The sequence below is a fragment of the Schistocerca cancellata genome, chromosome 5 (assembly GCF_023864275.1).
Source record: "Schistocerca cancellata isolate TAMUIC-IGC-003103 chromosome 5, iqSchCanc2.1, whole genome shotgun sequence".
NCBI classification, from domain to species: domain Eukaryota; kingdom Metazoa; phylum Arthropoda; class Insecta; order Orthoptera; family Acrididae; genus Schistocerca; species Schistocerca cancellata.
This window is the reverse complement of record NC_064630.1, coordinates 799128027-799141825: the sequence shown is the minus strand read 5'-3', so window position 1 is coordinate 799141825 and position 13799 is coordinate 799128027.

Sequence of the window (13799 nt, the reverse complement as noted above, 5' to 3'; positions counted from 1 at the left end):
CCATGGTACCAGAGAGGGTTATCAAAGGAAAAATCTGTAGGGGAAGACAAAGACTGTAACACATCGAACAAATAATTGAGGACGTACTGTGGAAGTGGTAGTCTGAGATGAAGAGGCTGACAGAGGGCAGGAATTCGTGGCGAGCCGCATCAAACCAGTCAGGCAACTGAAGACTTCTTTGACATGACGGCCGTGAACTAATTTTCCTACGGATAGCTATGAATACTGTGATTGCCATCTATTATACTCATATTGACGTGGTTAATACAAAATTGGCCATGTTCCATAGATTAAAATTTTAAGGAAGTTAGAAAAATATTGCAGTATTCAACGAATATATTTAAATTTCAAAATATTAGGCTGCCTCCGGCCGAAGATGAAATTGCTATGTAGGACAGATACGGACAATATTAGATGAATATTGTTTTAAGATAGGCTATACATCTAGTACAAGAAGGTTAATCAAAAGGATATCCGGTGGTTTAGCCATCAAGTGGCGAATTTACCCTTGTGATCATTACTCTTCAAGTGGACACGTCGAAGGTAAATATGTCGGTACGTAACTACTAATCGGTCTTTGATCACAGGCAACGCTCATACAATATGCTGTATTGTGTTACAGGGCGTGTGAAGTTTGAATATGATGACAGCCAATGATACCCCCTACTTGGAATCAAATGGCTCTGAGCACTATGGGACTTAACTTCTTAGGTCATCAGTCCCCTAGAACTTAGAACTTCTTAAACCTAACTAACCTAAGGACATCACACACATCCATGCACAAGGCAGGATTCGAACCTGCGACCGTAGCGGTTACTTGGAATCACAGGATAAAACAAACTGAAGTAGAGGCTCATGTAGTTAACGTTTCTGACAAGGTACTTTTTCACATAACGCAGGTTTAACAAAAAAGCCATTTTTCTTTATCATGAAATTTTTAACAACTCCTTCATCACAATAGAGAACTTAACGCTTTCATAGAAATATATTAAAAGCCATGGTTTAATGTCAAAATTCCGAAATTTTACCAGAGCTCAGGACTATTTAGGTAAATATTTGCTCCCCCCACCCCCTCCCTAAAACGGGCGTTGTGAACTAGTGTGAACTAGAAACCTGAGATTACTGCAATGGGGGCTTGAGACTTTGCGCTTTACAAAAAAAAAAAAAAAAAAGGTTCAAATGGTTCTGAGCACTATGGGACTTTACATATGTGGTCATCAGTCCCCTAGAACTTAGAACTACTTAAACCTAACTAACCTAAGGACATCACACACATCCACGCCCGAGGCAGGATTCGAACCTGCGACCGTAGTAGTCGTGCGGTTCCGGACTGAGCGCCTGAACCGCTAGACCACCGCGGCCGGCTTGCGCTTTACAAGCGGCATGTAGTGTTGCTCATTGAAAAAAAGAAAAGCATCCAATGCGTTACAGGGCAATTTCTTGTAAATGTTGAAAGCTGTATTCTACGGCGTTACGGACGAACATACACGGGAGAAGGACATAGATATCCTTAACTCTCGGCCGGCGCGTTCGTACGAGTTCGGCGCGAGCATAACTGAATTCCAAAATGAAACGCCGAGATGTGTGCAAATGCGGTCATAATACTACTAGCCGTACCCGGCAGGAAGCAGGAGACTGGCAGAAAGTCGGAAAGTAAATGGTGCGGAATGGAGGTGTCGCTACCGCGTCGTTGTTTCGAGACCGGGTCCTCGTGAAGTGACGCCGCGCGTGAGCGTAGTTTCGGAAGACCAAGCCGTCCTGCACGCGAGGGGAAAGTGAGTAATTTTGGAAACGGAGGCGGGTATCTGCCGTCACTACCATCCCTTAAATCACCGCTGGCCGGCCAGAACTTTCTATATACGCTTCAAAGGACAAGCCAGTCTGATACGAGTGCTGAGCAGAAAGTAATGCGTCGCATTTTTCTTTTCTCCCACATTTCTTTATTGAATATAATGAGAATGACACACACGAAAGAATGGTGTTTCATCTACACGCCCTATTTTCCCACTTAATCTCCATCCCGTTCTGTGGCCTTTATTCTGTGCCAAACCAGGCCCTATCGGTACCAGTCCTTGTTCTGATGACGGAGCCAGTGCTTCACTGTTTGAATCACCTCTACACCGTCCCCAAAATGTCTTCACGGATGGCATCCTTCAATAGCGAAAATAATTCGTGATTTCCTGTCAGAAATGTTACAGTTCGTAGTAATTGACAGAACGTTATCGATTAAAACAGAAGTAATATCCGGCGTTCCCTAAGGAAGTGTTATAGGTCCTCTATTGTTCCTAATCTATATTAACGGCATAGGAGGCAATCTGAGTAGCCCTCTTAGATTATTTGCAGATGATGTTGTCATTTACCGTCTTGTAAAGTCATCAGATGACCAAAACTAATTGCAGAACGATTTAGATACGATATATGTGTGGTCCGAAGAGTGTCAATTGACCCTGATTAAAGTAAAGTGCGAACTTATTCACATGAGTACTAAAAGAAATCATCTAAATTTCGATTACGCGATAAGTTACACAAATCTGAAAGCTGTAAATTCAACTAAATACTTATGGATTACAATTACAAATAACCTAAATTGGAACGATCACATAGATAATGTTCTAAGTTGAGTAAACTAAAGACTGCGATTCATTGGCAGAAAACTTAGAAGGTGTCGCAGATCTACTAAAGAGACTGCTTGCACTACACTTGTCCACCTTATTCTGGAGTATTGCTGTGCGGTGTTGCATCCTTATCAGGTGGCACTGAGGGATGATACTGAAAAAGTTCAAAGAACGGCGGCTCATTTTGTATTATCGCAAAATAGGGGAGATATTGTCACAGACGGGATACGTGAATTGGAGTGGCAATCATTAAAACAAAGGCGTTTTTCGTTGCGACCTGATCTTCTCATGAAATATCTATCAGCAATTTTCTCCTTCGATTGCGGAAACATTCTGTTAGCACCCACCTACGTATGAAGAAATGATCATCATGATAAAATAAGAGAAATCTGGGCTCGCACCGAAAAATTTAAGAGCTCGTTTTTCCCGCGCGCTGTTTGAGAGTGGAACGGTAGAGAGACAGCTAGAAGGTGATTCATTGAACCCTCTGCTAGGCACTTAATTGTGAATAGCCGAGTAATGACGTAGATGTAGATGTAAGTGGAAGTCCGCGGGGGCTAGGTCATGGCTGTAGAGTGGATGGGGTAACACTGTCCAACACTGTTTTGCGATGTGTTCAGCAGCTCTCAGACTTTTGTGCGGCCGAGCGTTATCGTGTTGCTGCAAAACATCTCCTGGATTGCTGTGGCGCCGAAGTCGTCAGAAGCGGGTCTTGAATTTTGTTAATGTGTTGACATATGCTTCCCAATTAATGGTACCGCCTCTTGGCACTACATCAATGAGAATCACAGCATCACAGTCCCAGAACATGGTGATCATGACCTTACCGGCGGAAGCAGTTGCTTTGAATTTCTTCTTCTGTGTGGGGTTCGAATGGCGCCATTCCATCGACTGTCGTTTTGTTTCAGGCTGAAAATGGTGAACGCAGGTTTCATCCCCTGTCACAATCCGGGATAAGAAGGCCTCCCCCTCAGCTTCAAAACGTTGCAACAAATCAAGACAACGGTTTTTATCTGTGCGATTTGTGATCCATCATTAGACACCGTGTGACCAATCTTGCCACACTTTTGAATATCGAAGAGTGTGGATACCTGCATTCACACTTCCTTTGATGATTGACAGATGAAACGCCAACAGCCGAGTCGTAATGCGTGTGTCCTCGCGAATGAGAACATCAGTTCGCTGCAACACGTCTGGTGTGACAGCTGTGAATGGTCTCCCCGACCGCTGCAAATCGAGGAGCTCCGCCGAACAGCCTTCTGATGACGTCACCCGCCGTGCCCAGCGACTAAGTGTCCTTCTATTGACAAAATAAGCTCCATTGACTTTGCACAAGCGTTTGTGAATATTCCCCACAGTTTGTTTCTCTGCAGTGAGAAATTCAATGACATCACGTTGCTTGTAACGTACATCACCTACAGACGCCATTTGAATTTGTCCTGCAGCTACACTATCTGTCTGTAGTGACGGAAAGTACGCGCGCTCACTCAGGAGACCTCAAATAATACATTCGTAACGTTTCGCATTCGTAGCGTTGTTTTCATCTAGAAAAAAAATGCGGTGCACTACATTCTGGGCAACCCTCGTACAATTAGATTCTACTAAATCCCAATTACATTAACATAATGTTGCAATTTCCGGTAAAAATCTCACACAACAAGCATCAAAAGTGTGTAATCGTTGCTCTGAGGTAAGATTCCCTTAGTAGCATTGCGGGTCGTGAACAGATATTCGACAGTGTAGCACCTCCTCAAACGTGTCTGACACATTGTTCCCATGAGCAGCCGTTACACGAAAATAAAAAAAACTAACATTTCTATAGTCATTTACCAAACACAAATTTTAATATATAGTGAAACTGCGCAAGCGGCTTTTACACCGATCACAGGTAGCACGTACCACCAACAGTTTCGTGATACTACAAGAGCTCCGATAAAGTCCTGCTTCCTAGGTCAACCATCTCTGAAGTTTCTTTTCCATGCGGTATTAGGAAACACCGACCACTCGCCTTTGAAAATAGCCGATTTGGGCCAGACAGATACATATTTAGTTGGGTTAAAATGAGGGACACCATAATGCCCAACAGGCACAAGCCGTCGCTTGGCGCCAGAGACGCAACAACTGTAACGCATCCACACAGAACGTATCACAATTTTAGCGGCTATTTGTGGCGCCAAGCTGAGAGGGGTGCCGAAGTGCGATATGTGTGTACAGAGCGTATCAGAATTAGTAGTGGAAACTGGCACGGATGGATATGATTTTGTTTTGGTCTACGGCGCAAAACAACTAGGGTCATACGCGCCCATGTCAAAACTGCGAAACACGAAGACAAAGAGAGGAGATAAAAACCACTACATATAAATCGCAAATCACGGAAGAGAGCTAAAACATGGACGCTGGGAAAGATAATGGTTTTCGCCGTATTGATACGACGGATAAAAAGTGAATCGCGGTCGACACCCCACGCGTCGTTCGCTAAAACGGCCGATAACTCAGACGGCAAACCCCATTCTGTCATAAAATGGCGGACAGTTAAAAGTTGGGCGCAATGCGCACAAATCGGTGGGGTAGCGCCACTAACAAATGGCGAGGGTAGAAAGCAGTGCCCAATAAGCAGCCTAGTCAAAATGACCTCATCGCAGCGGGAGGGCCGAGAGGAGTTCGTCCAAGCTACTGGAAGAGGCCTAATAGGTTGGAGCTTATTCCTATGGAGGGAGGACCCGTGGTGACGCCAAAGTGACACCATTCCTGACAGACGGCAACACAGAGATCATCGGAGGGAATACAGGAACCAGTGGTCGGAGGTACGAGGACTGCAGCCTTGGCAGCAGCGTCAGCAGTCTGGTTTCCTGTAAGACCGACATGACCAGGGACCCACGCAAACATCACAATGGTTCCATCAAGAGTGAACAAGTGACAGTTTTCCTGGACCCGTTGCACTAAGGGATGGGCGGTGTACAGAGCACAGAGGCTTTGAAGGGCGCTGAGAGAGTCTGAGCAGATGACATAGTTGAAAAGACTGTGTCGCCGGATGTACTCCGTGGACTGATACTCTAGTACCTCCCGCCGCGGAAGTCGAACACGCGCCAGAACAAATGGACGTGGCCAGCCCATAGAGGGCTCCGCGTCTGCGGCGGCTCTTCAGGGCCACCGCTACACCACGTGCAGACAGCGGACAATAGCCGCTCCCTACGGTATCGTATATAGGGACCCGCTCTGCCCTAGCCCATTGATTTCTACATCACCATCTATGGCCGTCCTATCGCCCTCACTCCCACCCTTAAGTACCTTGGCGTCACCCTCGACCGTCGCCTCTCCTGGACTCCCCACCTCCGGACAATCCAAGCCAAGGCACGCTCCCGACTCAGTCTCCTCAAGCTCCTCTCCGGCCGTACGTGGGGTCTGGACCCCTCCACCATCCTCCACATCTATAAATCCCTCATCCGCCCTATCCTTTGTTATGCCCATCCGGCTTGGATCTCCGCCCTCCCTACCTTTTATAAATCCCTCCAAATCCTCGAACGCCATGCTCTCCGCCTTGCCTATCGCATCCATCTCCCCTCCCCCAAGCGGATCATGTATGATATCATCACCTTTCCCCACCTCCTCCTTTTCCTTGAAAGGATACGGATCCTGTACACCTCCCGTAAACTTGCTCCTCCTCACCCTCTCGTCTCCCCGATCCTTTCCCACCCCTGCCCGCTGCCGCGCCTATATTCGCACGTCCCACCCGGTCTCCATCTCTCCACCCTCCTTACCCTCTCCCAAGGTGGCTTCCGCCAGCTCCCCCTCCCTGATGATGTCCTCGTCCCCTCCATCTACCCCTCCTATCAACTTCGACCCTGCCCCCCCCCCCACTTCCGGTGTCCTTTCCTTTCGGCACCCTCCCTCCCTTCTCTTCTCTTCCCTTCTTTTTCCTTTTCCCCCATCCCCTCCCTCCACCCCTCTTCCCACGGGCTTCCCCTCCCCCTTCCTCCCTCCCCCTGTCTCCCCCTGCCCGTGGCATCTCTGCTCTCCCCTCTCGCTCTCCCACTCCCCTTCCCTCCTTCTCCTCTCTTGGCAGGTCCCCGGACTCGCACACGTATAGTGAACATTCGCGCGCCGGAGATCATCGCCATCAGTATCTCGTGTGTGTGCTTCGTTTCGTGTTTCGTGCAGTTGCGACTCCACTGTTCACATGTGCCATCGCCGTTCTCCGTGTTTTGTGCGCCCTGTCCACGAGTGTTAGTGTTTTTATCGTCCAACGTGAACGGCTTCATGTTTATTGTTTTTTTTTGTATCTCCATTTTTTGCCCGCCGTTTTTTTGTATTGTCTGTATCACCTCTATGTCATGTTATTGTTTCCACTTAAGGCTGAAGAGCAGCGTAATGTGCTGCTGCCAGCCCGCCTGTATAGGTGATTAAAATTACAATAAAGGAAAAAAAAGCCCTAGTCCAGTCAGTCTGGTACTCGCTCTGGATTGCGTCTCTATCTCGGTTGTACTGCATCTGGTCGTTGCTCGTTATTGACATTTGCCTGGCTCTGGTTCCGAGTGGATTTATTGTTGGTGTTTGGTGTTGTGGTTTCTACAAGCCTCCGTTGTTTATCTCTTCTTTGTTGTGACGGTCATACTCGGTTGTTGTCGGTTGTCGCTGGTATGTCGTCCGATTCGTCCTTGTGTTTAAGCGGTGGTGCGTGCTCCACCGCCGGCGGCTTCCCCACCTGGCGGCTCCGATCCACAGCCCAAGCGGTTCGCGCGGTTGGTTTCGGTTAGTACAGATACAGGGCGAAGAGCTCTGCTGTAAATACTGAGCAGTGTGGCGGAAGTCGATTCCGTAAAACGGCGGCGCCAGTGACGAAGGCACACCCGACACTGCGGACAGTCCGAGATCCATCAGTGAACACAAGGGTACTATAGCGGAGTTGCATGCAAAGTATGTGAAACTAAAGGCGATAGAGCGGGGCTCGAGTATTGTCCTTATGACGTGAATAAAGGCCAAGGTTAACACGAGCCGCTGCACGAAGGCAAGTTGCTGAAGGGTTCGCACCCACCAGGAAAGTTGCAGGTAGCGTGAAGTTAAGCTGCCGGAGCAAGAGCCGAAAGCGAACTCTAGGAAGTTACAGAGGAGAGGGACGCACCCCATACTGGCGATCAAAGGAGTCATCGAAGGAGGAGATATAGGATGGGTGGCCACGCATGGCAGACAAACACCATGCATACCTGCTGAGGAGAAAGTCACGCCGGTAGGACTGTGGTAGTTCAGCAGCTTCTGCATACACTCGAGTGGAAACAAGAGTGTCCGCAGATGACAACAACTCTTTAATTACTGCTAAGTCACTGCAAATACAGAAGGAATAGTTGTACCTATTGCAGTGCACATTTAGGTAACAAATAACAGAGTAACATAATGAATTGGAAAAATGTAACTTCTGCATAACAAAGAAACATGACCTCGTAAAACTTAAAAAAAATAGGCGTTCGACGTAAGTACGTAGATGAAGTGAATAACATCACTTCCACATAACAAAGAAACATCAGCTTGTAAAATTAAATACAAATTATGAATTTGTAAACTGAGTCCCAAACATCAAATGCTTTGCTGTACGGGTTGACACATCTCTTCAATCCAGAAAAACTATCAAAACTTCAAGCATAACAAACAATTTCTTGTATCTGTCACACAACACAACTGCAATTCACAACTTTCCACTTTGAGCCAGTTCATACATAGCTGAAGTTTTACTGGCCATAGCATGGGCAAACGTCAAGCAAATTTTCAGGCAGAATATTTTCGTAACATTCTGCTGGTATTCTGCAGACATCTCTGCTGAGAAGTTACTGCATTCGTTTTCTTGAGTGGGGTGTTAATGGCGGTTCCCTTTCCTTCTTTTTGACTTTGGAACTGTATGATAAAGAATTTCAGGCCTAGAATTGGACTTCAGTCTCCTCTCACCATCGACCCTCAGTTTCTCCCATTGGTCGTCAGGGAATGTTGCTACAATAAAGAACCGAGGGAGAATTGTAACTTCATATTATAACAACTACACTGAAGAGAGCAAAACATAGCCAGAGAAATTATAAAAAATCTGGAGCTTCCTGCCATAAAAGCAGTAATGATAAACACATTATCACATCGTCTGGAATCACAAATTGTAGGTGAATCAAAAGGCACTTACAGGTGTAAATATTAGGCTACTGTAAAAACTAAATCATAGCTCAAAAAAACAGAAATATCAGGTGTTTGAAGCTTAGAAGACCGTCAACATTCGACACAAAACCATATTTTAATTTTATGCCTAATACGGATAAGGTACTCTATAAAAAAACTGCATACAATCAATTTACAAGCCAAATGTCACGTCTCACAACAACATGTATCCAGTAACTACTGTTGTAAGCAGCTCGGAAGCAAAAATCATTTACTTCGCATAGCAAATGGCTTTGTCGGTTCCCATAAGGCTCCTGCTTGATTTATATCATCCCTGTTTACTGCAGGTGTCCACTGCTTTCTTCTTTCCTTATTCAGCGGAAATACAAGAGTACAAAATCCTCCATCGCCTTTGTTGGAACATCCGAAAACAGCACAAACTGGCACAATTGCCGGACGCCTGCAGAATGAATTACAGATCTTACAATACATGCAGTGCAACTGATATCGCGTTTACAGTACATCAAAATAGTGCTCGTTTCATCACTAAATAAACTCTTACTTGATTTCGAATTTAAGCTCCCACGCATAACTTCTGTAAAACAAGAAGTTCAACTTCAATTCAAACACACACAGAGCACATAACTAAATTGTAAACATCACAAATACCTTCCACTCGTTTCCAAAAGTCTTCGCGACAATAATCCGACTCGAGAAAGCACTGTGAACATACGACTCGAGAGAGACTCGTCATAAATAAATGGCGTCGCAGGCGGTCAGCCAATAATGCACAATTTCACCTGTGGGCACTCTTTCTAGACCACACTTGTTCTACTTCAGATGTCTAATATAATTACCCACAACACAAATTTTGTTTAATCATTCAGAGGATATTACGGGGGTTCAGGCCTTCATACTTGAACAAGCTTAAAGCCAAACTGTAACTGTGGTGTCACCGCCAGACACCACACTTGCTAGGTGGTAGCTTAAATCGGCCGCGGTCCATTAGTACATGTCGGACCCGCGTGTCGCCGCCATCAGTACTTGCAGACCTAGCGCCACCACATGGCAGGTCTAGAAAGACGGACTAGCACTCGCCCCAGTTGTACGGACGACATTGCTAGCGACTAGACGTACGAAGCCTTCCTCTCATTTGCCGAGAGACAGTTAGAATAGCCTTCAGCTAAGTCCATAGCTACGACCTAGCAAGGCGCCATTTGTAACATTGCATGTATCTTAATGAGGCTCACTTGTATCATCAAGATTGCTGTATTCACCATAGAGATGTACCACACAAGAGAATAAAGTTAAGTATATGAGACGCTCCGTTCTTTTCTTATTAGCATTCATTGAGCATCCTGTTTCAGACTTCGCGGTATTCTGGGGGAGCTGATAGCGTGCCTATTCGGCCCATCATAATAACACTGTGTCGGCACTTCTGTCGACACACATAACATTGGCGACGAGTTAAAAAAGGGTTTTGTTATTTCTAATTGCTTACATTTACTTGTCATGGCTTCGCCACAATCTCCAGATGTACTGTCCGAATTTTATCGCTTGCAGAATCAGCAGACGCAGGCGTTATTGGATGCCCTGGGACAGCTCGTCCAGGGTCAACGTGCGCTGCAAAACGATGCGGCCGCCGCCGCTTCGCCGCTCCCGCAGCCACAACATGCAGTTGCACCGCCGTTTCGCAACTTTGACGCGGCGCAGGAAACATGGCCGGAGTGGTCCCGACAGTTTGGATTCCATCTCGCCGCCTACAGAATTCAAGGTAACGAGCGGCAGCCTCACTTATTGTCTTGTGTCGGCGTGCAAACGTACCGTGTGATAGTGAAATTGTTTCCCCGACGCGACGTAGCTACTCTGTCCTACGAAGAAATTGTGTCGGCTTTAGATGCCTATTTCAAAGAAACAGTTAATGTAGTTGCAAAAAGGTATACGTTCTTTCGTACAAAACGTACGGCCGGTCAAACTAATAGGGAGTGGGTTGCAACTTTGCAAGGCCTTACTAGGGATTGTGAATTTCAGTGTGACTGTGGCCTTCCTTATGCAGATACAATGGTGCGTGATGCAATAGCACAGAACGTTTCTGATGTTCGCATAAGGGAACAGATTTTGAAACTAGTTAATCCCTCCCTTCAACAAGTGATAGACATATTGGATAGGCAAGACACACTTGACTGTGCTCAGGAATCTTTTGAAGCTTCGCCAGCAGTGTGTAACATTAACCGGCCCGCTGGACGCGCTGCGCGGCCCGGTAACCGGCCCGCCCTCGCGCACTTCGACGCAGCTGACGCCGCGCTCTAAACCAGGTGTGCCTCGCCAGCCCGCAACTGCAGTGCAATCATGCCCGCGGTGTGCTACTAGACATTCGCGTGAAAATTGCCCGTCACGCCAAGCTATTTGCTTTTACTGTCACAAGAAAGGACATGTTCAAAGTGTTTGCCAGAAAAAGCTCAGATCAGACAATCACAACCGTTCCAGGCCCTTTGCTTCGCGCCGGAATCGAACCACGGACACTCAGGCTCGGGAACATTCGCCCATGGACATTCATGTAGTTAATGCCACTCCGTCCAATGCTACTCTTTCTAACAGTGACTGTGTTCGTCCCACAAAAGAGTGCGTCGACGTCGACGGCAATCCCGTCACGTCGCAAGTGATTCTGTACCAGTGTCTGTTCAAGTTGCACAAAACAGTCGCTCTTGTCGTCAGCAGGACAATAAACTTTTTGTAGATTTGGACTTTGCCGGACAAGTGATACCATTCCAGCTCGATACCGGAGCTGCAGTTTCATTGCTCAATCACGCCACGTACAAACAACTGGGCGCCCCGCCGTTGCGTGCCGCAAAAGTTCAGCTCACTAGTTATTCAGGACAGCATATCCCTGTGTTAGGACAGTGCAGCCTTCTTGCAACATACAAGGGACAAACAAAACTTGTGTCATTTTACGTTCTTCGTTCTTCTGCTGCAGTGAACTTGTTTGGTTTAGATTTATTTCAATTGTTTAACTTGTCTATCGTAAATCAGGTCCTATCAGTGAACCAGACTGTGCCTTCAGCCAGTGTTTCTAGTCTATGTGAGGAATTTGCAGACATTTTTGCACCGGGCCTTGGTTGCGCTAAGAACTATGAAGCACATTTGGAACTAAAAGTCAACGCGCAACCGAAATTTTTCAGAGCGCGGAATGTTCCCCACGCATTGCGTGATGAGGTCGCAAGAACATTAAACGATTTAGAATCGCAAGGTGTCATTGAACGTGTGCAGGCTTCTCTCTGGGCCTCACCCTTAGTGATTTTGCAAAAACCTTCCGGAAAATTGAGACTTTGCGTGGACTTCAAAGCAACAGTGAATCCACAACTAGTGACTGCTACTTTTCCTTTGCCCCGCCCGGAAGATCTTTTTGACAAACTGTGCCCGGGAAACTATTTTTCAAAGTTGGACCTAGCAGATGCGTACTTGCAATTACCGGTGGACGAAGAATCCCAGCGCGTATTGGTGGTTGACACGCATCTTGGATTGTACAGATTCAAAAGACTGCCATTCGGGTGTGCATCCGCCCCTGCATTGTTTCAGCACTATTTACAAACTATTTGTGCGTCGGTCCCTACTGCAGCTAACTATCTGGACGATATAGTGATCTCCGGAAAGACAGAAGCAGAACATTTACAAAATCTCCGAACATTATTTCAGGTCTTGCGACAGAATGGTCTTCGCTTGCGGAAGGACAAATGTGTTTTTTGCTCGTGACTTGCCGTATCTGGGACATGTCATAAATGCCCAAGGCCTCCATCCGAGTCCAGAGCACCTCAGTGCCATACAGGACTTGCCTGCACCACAAACTTTGAAGCAGCTACAGAGTGTGTTGGGAAAAATTAATTATTATCATCGCTTTCTGCGCAATGCCTCTTCCATTTCAGCTCCGCTTCATCGCTTACGCCGTAAAGGTGTTCCGTTCGTCTGGTCGACGGAATGCGAACGCGCCTTTCGCCAATTGAAATCGGCGTTGCTTTCAAATACTTGCCTTACGCCATTCGATCCCCAGAAACCCCTTTTGTTGATGGTAGATGCATCGGATTTAGGGATCGGTGCTGTGCTTGCGCACAAAGATGGTTCGCATGATCGCCCTATTGCCTTTGCGTCCAAATTGCTCTCGTCAGCGCAAAGAAATTATTCCCAGATAGAGAAAGAAGCTTTGGCTCTCGTGTTTGGTGTTACAAAGTTTCACGATTTCTTGTATGGTCGTCACTTTACCATCATCACAGACCACAAACCTTTGACATCGCTTTTTCATCCGAACAAGCCTGTACCTCCACGTACAGCGCAGAAATTCATTCGCTGGTCTATTTTCCTCTCGCAGTACCGCTACGATATCTTGTACCGGTCCACTGCTAAGCACGGCAACGCTGATGCGTTGTCCCGTTTGCCTGTTGCCGAGGATAAAGCATTCGATTCTTCCGAACTTGCTTGCATGTTCATTGATGCGGAAACCGATGACGTGGTCGACTCGTTTCCGATGGATTTTCGTCGTGTAGCTACAGCCACAGCTGCCGACCCTGTCCTTGCTACAGTTTTGCGTTTTGTTGCTACGCAATGGCCCTTGTCAAAGTCGCGGATCGAGGATCCGATGGTTCGCCGATTTTTTGCTCACAAGGAGAGACTTTTTGTACGGCGTGGTGTTTTGTTGTTGCGTTCTGCTAATGATCAGTCTAGGGTCGTGGTCCCACGTTCGTTACAGTCCTCTGTCTTAAAGCTTCTCCACCAAGGACATTGGGGTATAGTGCGTACGAAACAACTTGCTCGTCAGCACTGTACTTGGTTCGGAATCGATGCTGCGATTACGAATATGTGCTCTTCTTGCATGGCGTGTGCCGAACAACAATCCGCACCGCCGCGGAAATTCTTTGCTTGGCCGAAAGCCGCTTCCCCTTGGCAACGCTTACACATAGATTTTGCTGGTCCGTTCTGGAATGCTCGATGGTTGGTTGTTGTCGATTCCTTCAGTAATTTTCCTTTTGTTGTCCGGATGTCTTCCACGACGTCCTCTGCCACCAT